Source organism: Felis catus, chromosome C1 (assembly GCF_018350175.1).
Source record: "Felis catus isolate Fca126 chromosome C1, F.catus_Fca126_mat1.0, whole genome shotgun sequence".
Lineage (NCBI taxonomy): Eukaryota > Metazoa > Chordata > Mammalia > Carnivora > Felidae > Felis > Felis catus.
In genome coordinates, this window is record NC_058375.1 from 59,041,748 (window position 1) to 59,049,487 (window position 7,740).

The 7,740-nt window shown below is 34.2% G+C and overlaps 1 long non-coding RNA gene across 1 annotated transcript in view; it reads left to right on the plus strand.

The window, feature by feature from the left end:
* The window catches only part of LOC109502391, a 72,198-nt gene extending 66,923 nt beyond the window's left edge, over nt 1-5,275 (plus strand). The window contains exon 5 of the long non-coding RNA XR_006584390.1: nt 5,047-5,275. This is a non-coding gene — a long non-coding RNA (uncharacterized LOC109502391). The remainder of the gene's footprint in view (nt 1-5,046) is intronic.
* Nucleotides 5,276-7,740: the final 2,465 nt, after the last annotated feature.

The following is a 7,740-nucleotide window of genomic DNA, read 5'->3' on the forward strand; positions in this document are numbered from 1 at the left end:
TTTTTATTCTGATAATATTTTTCTTTGGTAGAGTGTATCATGTTTTTTAATTGAAAATAAATATGATTTGTTTAATTTCTGATCATCGGGATAATTGTTAGCTCTGTGAGGTCAGAAACATATCTATCTTTTAAACTAATGTAACCCCAGAAACTACCACAGTGGCTATTTAATAAATATAATGACTTAATGAATAAATGGTGAAAAACTAACTACTGTTATTTCTTGAGAAGGAAATATTATCTAACTGCCTTTAATTGCAACAACACAACATTTTGGACTAACCTAGGCATGAAAAGAATATCTTGGATGAATATTGGGCAGCTCGTAGAATTAAAAGAAATAGTGAGGCAACAATCAGAAAAGTTTTAGGAGTCTAGGATGTGGAAACCCATGGACAGTCTCCAAAAGGCACTGCAGTCAAAGTCAATCAAACATTTTTAGTTTTAATGTCATTTTAAGAGGATTAAAATTCTAGGGAAAGAATAGAAAAAAAAATTATTTCTTTGAGAAACTAAGAGAATCAAAGAGAAATTCAGTCTCTGTCTCTCTGTTTCTCACCCCTCACTTTCCCCCCGACCCCACTGTGTGTGTGTGCATGTGTCTCCCTCCTTCTCTTTCCTTTATTTTATATGTACTCACATACTTAAGGTTTTCCCTGCTTTTTATTGTTTCTTTTTTTTTAAAGTTTATTTAATTAGAGAGAGAGTGAGAGAGCATGAGTGGGGGTAGGGCAGAGAGAGAGGGAGAGGGGGAATCCCAAGCAGCCTCCGCACTGTCAGAGCAGAGCCCCACATGGACGTGAACTCACAAACGGCAAGATCATAACCTCATCTGAAATCATGACCTGAGCTGAAACCAAGAGTCAGATGCTTAACTGACTGAGCCACCCAGGCACCCCATTATTCCTTGTTTTTGATTTAAGTTATTATCTGTTGAAATTTCCTTTCAGTCTGAAGGACTTCTTTAGTTTTGCTTTGTTTTGTTTTGGTTTAGATCAAATTTGTCAGTAATGAATTCTCTCAGTTTTGTTTATATGGGAATGGTCATTATTTTAGTTACATTTGTAACAACAGTTTTGCCTAGAATAGTTTTGATCTAGAATTCTTGATTAACTGTTTTTTCCCCAGCACTTTAAATTACACCACTGTCTTCCAGTCTCCTTTGTTTCTGAGGAAGAATGAGCTTTTAATTATGTTGCTGCTCCCTTGTACATAATATTTTCTTTGTCTTTGTTTTTCAGCACTTTAAATATGATATGTCTAGGTGTATACCTCTTTGTGTTTATTAAACTCGGGATTCAGAGAACTACTAAAACTAATAAGCATTTATAGCAAGATTGAAGGATACAAAGGTAACATACAAAGGTCAATTACTTTCCAATATACTAACAATGAACAAATGGAACTTGAAATTAAAAATACAGTATCATTGGGGTGCCCACATGGCTCAGTTGGTTGAGTGTCTAACTGTTGATTTTGGCTCAGGTCATGATCTCATGGTTTGTGGGTTCGAGCCCAGTGTTGGGCTCTGTGCTGACAGCATGAAACCTGCTTGGGATTCTCTCTCTCTCTCTCTCTCTCTCTCTCTCTCTCAAAACAAATAAATAAACATTAAAAATGCAATATCATTTATATTCGCACCACCAAAAATGAAATAGGTATAAGTCTAACAAAATATGTACAAGATCTATATACAGAAAACTACAAAACATGATAAAAGAAATCAAAGAAGAACTTAAATAAATGAAATGTATGATGTTCATGGATAGGAAGACTCAATGTTATAAAGATGTTAGCTCTTTCTGACTTGATGTAGAGACTCAACACAATCTCAATCAAAATTCCAGCAGGTGATTTCATGGATATCTATGAATAGATTTTAAATGTTGTATGGAGAGGCAAAAGATCCAGATAGCCAACACAATATTTAAGGGGAAGAGCAAAATTGGAGAACTGACACTATCCAACTCTACGACTGTAGGGAAAAACTGTTTCTCCCTATTCACGACTCATCTGCACTTCTGATACTACATGTGTGGGCATCTCAATTCTTTGCTGACACAAACTGAATGTCCTACAATTCAATTCAAATCTAACATTGTCCACCTGGAATAAGCATCATATCCCACTGTTTAAGTGCTCAGTCCCGTAAGATAGCCCCCTCCCTCAACTTCAGATGCCCATCACAAGTCCAGGTTATCACCTGTGCTTCTGATTGACCAGCTATAAATTGGAGGTTCCCATGACCTTTTCAGGTTTGATAATATGCTAGAATGGCTCATGGAACTCAGGAAACAGCTTACTTACTAATTATTGGTTTATTGCAAAAGGATACAACTCAGTAACAGTGGCTAGAAAAGATGCACAGGGCAGGATGTGGGCAGGGGCATGAAGCTTCCATGCACTCGTCAGGCATGCTATCCTTTCAGTACCTCCACATGTTCATGAACTTGGAAGCTCTCTGAACCCTGTAGTTCAGGGATTTTTATAGAGGCTTTATACATAGGCCTCACTGCTTTCAAGCATACCTCAGAGACATTGAGGGTTTGGTTACAGACCACCAAGTAAAGCGAATACTTCAATAAAGTGAGTCAAATGAATTTTTTGGTTTCCCAGTACATACAAGAGTTATCCCTACACTATACTGTAGTCTATCAAGTGTGCAGCAGCCTTATGTCCAAAAGATGTACATAATTTAAAAATTGTTTCTTGCTAACAAAATGTTAACCATCACCAGGGCTTTCAGCAAGTCATAATCACTGATCATAAATCACCATAACAAATATAATGTTAACGAAGAAAATTGGACTATTGTGAGAATTACCAAAATGTAACGCAGAGACATGAAATGAGCAAATAATGTTGGAAAGAGGATGCTGATAGACTTGCCACAAATCTTTAATTTATGGAAAATGCAGTATCTGTACAATGAGATAAAACAAAGCCCAATAAAATGAGATATTCCTGTAAATCACTGGCCATTGGTGATTAATTCAATCTCCAGCCTCTTCTCTCCCACTTTCTAAGCTGGGAGTTGGGGCTGGAAGTCCCAACCTTCTAATCACAGGTATTGTTCCTTGGGAACTGGCTCCTTATCCTTATGGGCTTTCCAAAAGTCATCTCATTGACGTAAACTCAGGTATGGTTGAAAGAGACTTCTTACGAATAACATTCCTTTCACCTTACTGCTCATTAAAAAAATTTTTTTTAATGTTTATTTATTTTTGAGAGAAACAGAGCATGAGTGCGAGAGGGGCAGAGAGGGGGAGACACAGAATCCAAAGCAGATTCCAGGCTCTAAGCTGTCAGCAGAGAGCCCAACGTGGGGATCCAACCCATGAATCATGAAATCATGACCTGGGCTGAAATCAGACACTTAACCGACTGAGCCACCCAGATTCTCCCTACCTTACTGCTCTTATCACTTAGGAAATGCTAAAGATTTTAGAAGCTCTGGGTCAGGAATGGGGATGAGGACCAAATATACACTTCTTATTATAAATCACACTATCACAAAGATTTACCATAAAACTATATTAATAAAGACAGTATGGTATTTGTGAAAGAATAGACAAGGTATCGATGGAGCAGAATAGAGAGCCAAGCAATTGACCGACATAAATATAATCAACTGGCTTTTGACAAAGGAACACAACAGCAAATTGGAGACCAGATATTCTCTTCAACAAATGGTGCTGGAATAACTCAACATCACATACAGAAAATGAATTCAGACACCTTTCACGAAAATTAACTCAAAATTGATCATAGACCTGAATGTGAAATATAAAACTAAAGAACTCCTAGAAGATAGTGTAAGAGAAAATCTAGATAACCTTGGGCATGGTGATGACTTTTTAGCACAACACCGAAGTCATGAAATAATTGATAATCTGGAATTGTGCTTTGCAAAAGACATTCTTAAGAGAATGAGAAGACAAACCATGGACTGGGAGAAAAGACATCACACCTCCACAAATTATTCTTCAGACACTTTACATATTTACTAAAATTCTTCTCAAAGTCCACTCTCTATTGTACCAAGTACTAAAATCAGAATTTAGTTCCCTAGTACCACATAACAAGATGCTCCGTAATTTAGCAGCTTAAAAACAATACTGATGTTGCATTTTTCAGCCAACATGTGCACAGAGATGCACATTGGATCCCTCAGATAGTGTTGTCCTATGGCTGAAAGATAATATTTAAATAGCCTCTGAAGCAGCTGGATAAACATTAGTCACAGAAATATATGTACAATGTATTATTTCTAGATCTATTTTGTCCAACTGTATTCATAGGAAGCAAGTCAGAGAAATGTACAAAGTATAATGTGTGCATTTTTTTTTAAAACCCAGAAGCTATAGAGAAATGAAGGATTATTCATCACTGCAATTCATAACTGCAAATGGACATTTTTAAACTGGCGAATTCTCTATTCTGTTAGCATGGATATTAAGTGATTTGTTGATTGAGTCCTATTTATATTTGCTGGACAGCTGAAAGGAAAGTAAGACTATTTTATTAAAAATATTCTGTTGTTTACTAAAAAGAATCACAAAGGTTCAACAAAACTATTGTCATTTTGAATTTGGGTGTGATGGATGAGGGCAATGGTGGGACAGGAGGGGGAAGGAATCTCTTAGAAATTGCTGGCGATTTTTAGTAATATAAATGATGTGCAACTAATCTAATTTAATTAAATTTAGAATCATAACAGACCCCTTTGAAGAGCTAGTGAAATGCATTTCTTTTGTATATCTCCTGACTGTTGAAATGCAGTACATTAAAATGAATAAGAACAATAGACAGTTTCGACTAATCTCATCTGCAACTCCATCTGATCCAATGAGAAGATTTTAATTAGAGCTGGACTTCATTCAAAAAGAGGAACTATTGTAACAAGCCATAATTAAGTTGATTTCTTCCCATAGAGCATAGGTCATACATTCACTTTTTAAAACATTGTGTTTGGTTCTCTAATGTCTTTAATATTTCTGTTTATATTCATAATAAATTATGGATTTTCTTTTTTTCTATGCAGGCATTATTCACTCACCTCAGCGATGGTCTGCCCAGTAATATTTCATCTTTAGAAACTTTTGGAGACCTTCCCTTCCTGAATGAATCATTCTCATTTTTAATCATACAAATAGATAAGAAACCATGTTGCAAAAGTCCTATTATACAATTTCACCATTGATATACAACAAATATGCACTACGTTTCTGTTTTCTTTCACCAAAAATAAAAATAATTAACCATGAATGTAACTTATTAGTCTAATTTACTTGAGAATGTACAGTCCACACACACACATACACAAAGCATCATATATGCTGCAGTGGTAGCTGTTTGAAGGCCTGAAGTATAAATACAGAGAAGAAAATCTGATATATATTTACACATGGTATGCATTTATGCCTGAGAGGTTCTAGCAAATTCTTATAGAATAACAAAGCAATTTGTTCAAACGATGACTGCTAATTAAAACAGTTTTGTCCAAAGACACAAATAAATGATGCAATAATAGCTCCTAGTGATCGAAATGACAGTGCTTTTCATAATTACTTGGCTAGGTAGGGGGTCAGTACTCCATGGTCTCACAAAGGAAATTGTTGGTTGTTTACCCTTTTCTTTCTTCTATTCTCATGTTCTTTTTAAAAGCCTCAAGCCAAAAAACTTTTTATGACAATTGTTTTTATTTCAAGAACTCTGAGGCATTTTTTTTTCTTTCTAAGATTTGATTTTCAAGTAATCTCTACATAAAATGTGGGGCTCAAACCCACAACCCTGAGATCGAGAGTCACATGCTCTAAACTGAGCCAGCCAGGGACCCTTATTTCAAGAACACTGATTTTTTAAAAATATTTTTTGTTATTTATTTTTGAGAAGGAGAGACAGAATGCAAATGAGGGAGGTGCAGAGAGAGAGGGAGACCGAGTCTAAAACAGGTTCCAGGCTCTGAGCTGTCAGCACAGAGTCCGATGTGGGGCTTAGACTCACCGAACTGTGAGATCATGACCTGAGCCAAAGTCGAGTGCTTAACCGACTGAGCCACCTGACTGCCCCAAGAACTCTGTGTTTTTAATTATTTAAATTAAATTTTGAGTCTATAAAATAATACTTATAAAATATATGTATAAAAGACAATACATATGTACCCATCAAATAGTTTTCAGAAAAATTATTTTGCCATTTACTTGGCAGTCTCCTGTATGTTCTCTCAAATCTTAATCTTTTTCCTCTACCACTGTTCTGAATTTTGCATTTGCAATACCCTTCCTTTCCTTTAGTTTTATTCTCTACTTTTACCCCTATAGAATATACAATGTTTACTTTTGAATGTCTTTTATAACTTAGTCATACTTTGTATATTTGCTTTTAATTGACTTTTTTTCTGGTCAATCTTGTGTTTCTAAAACTTATCTATGTTTTTGCATGTAGCTGCAATTTATTATTTTTTACTTACTATTTTAATTGCTACATAATCTTGTAACATATGAATATCCTAACAATTATTTATTCATTTTACTTCAGTGGATATTTTGTTTGTTTACAATTTTCTGCTACTACAATATTGCTATTATATTCTTGAACAGTTGCCTGGGGCATATGTGTACAAGTTTGTTTAAGATATAAAACAAAGTGAAATTGCTGTATCACAGTTTAGGAATATTGCCTTTATAAAATGATGTTAAATTATTTTCTACAGTGGTTGTACTTTTTAACTTAGGCCAATTTTTCTGGTATGAAATGTGAATTCATTGGAGATTTAATTTCTACTTCCCTAATTCTTAATAAGATTGAGCATGGTTTATGTTTATTGAATGTTCAGGTTTCTTCTGCTTCATGTTCTTCAAGTCTTTTTTCTTTATGCCCTTCCTTTTTTTTCCCTTCATGATTTAAAAATGACATATTCTGTATAAAAATTTTTGTCAGAGTTTTCAATTAGCAGCTCATATTAATAGTTTTAATTTTCATTCTGTTTATACTAACTTTCTTAAATAGAAGTTTTTATTTTAATTTAGTTAAATCTATCAATTCCTTTCCTTTCAAATTGAACTTGATGTCTTATTTAAGAGGTCCACCTCTACCCAAAGGATTTTATATATTGTTTTCCCAAAATTTTATTTTTACTTTTACTATTTAGGGCTTTAATTATATGAAATTGATTTTCATTATGGTGTAGGGTAGGAAAACAACCTATTTTCTTTTTCATTGATGCAGATTTGCCACAACACTATCAAATGAGTAAACCATTCTTTCCCTCTGATATAGAGGGACAATTCCGTCTCACTCAAGTGTATATAATTATGACTTGATTTCTTGGTTCTTTATTTTGTTCTATTGGTAATTTTCTATTCCTAAACAGTACTACAATGTTTTAATTACAATAAATTCATAAGTCTTAGCATATGGAAAGAGGAATATCCTTTTATCTTTACTTTCAAAGTGTCTGGACTATTCTTGGTTATTTGTCTTTCATATACAAAATAACTAGTTAAAATCCCATAAAATAAGCATAATACAATTCTGATTAGAATAGCAGTGATTCCTTGGGTCAATATGTAGAGAATTAACATCTGTGTAATATTGAATCTCCCCATTTATGAAGAGGCATATTTACCATTTATTTTATATTTTTCAATATAGGCGTAATAGTCTTAAATGCTTATGCATGTAACAGAACTTCAAAATAAATGAAGCAGAAATTGATAGAGGTGAATGAAGAAAT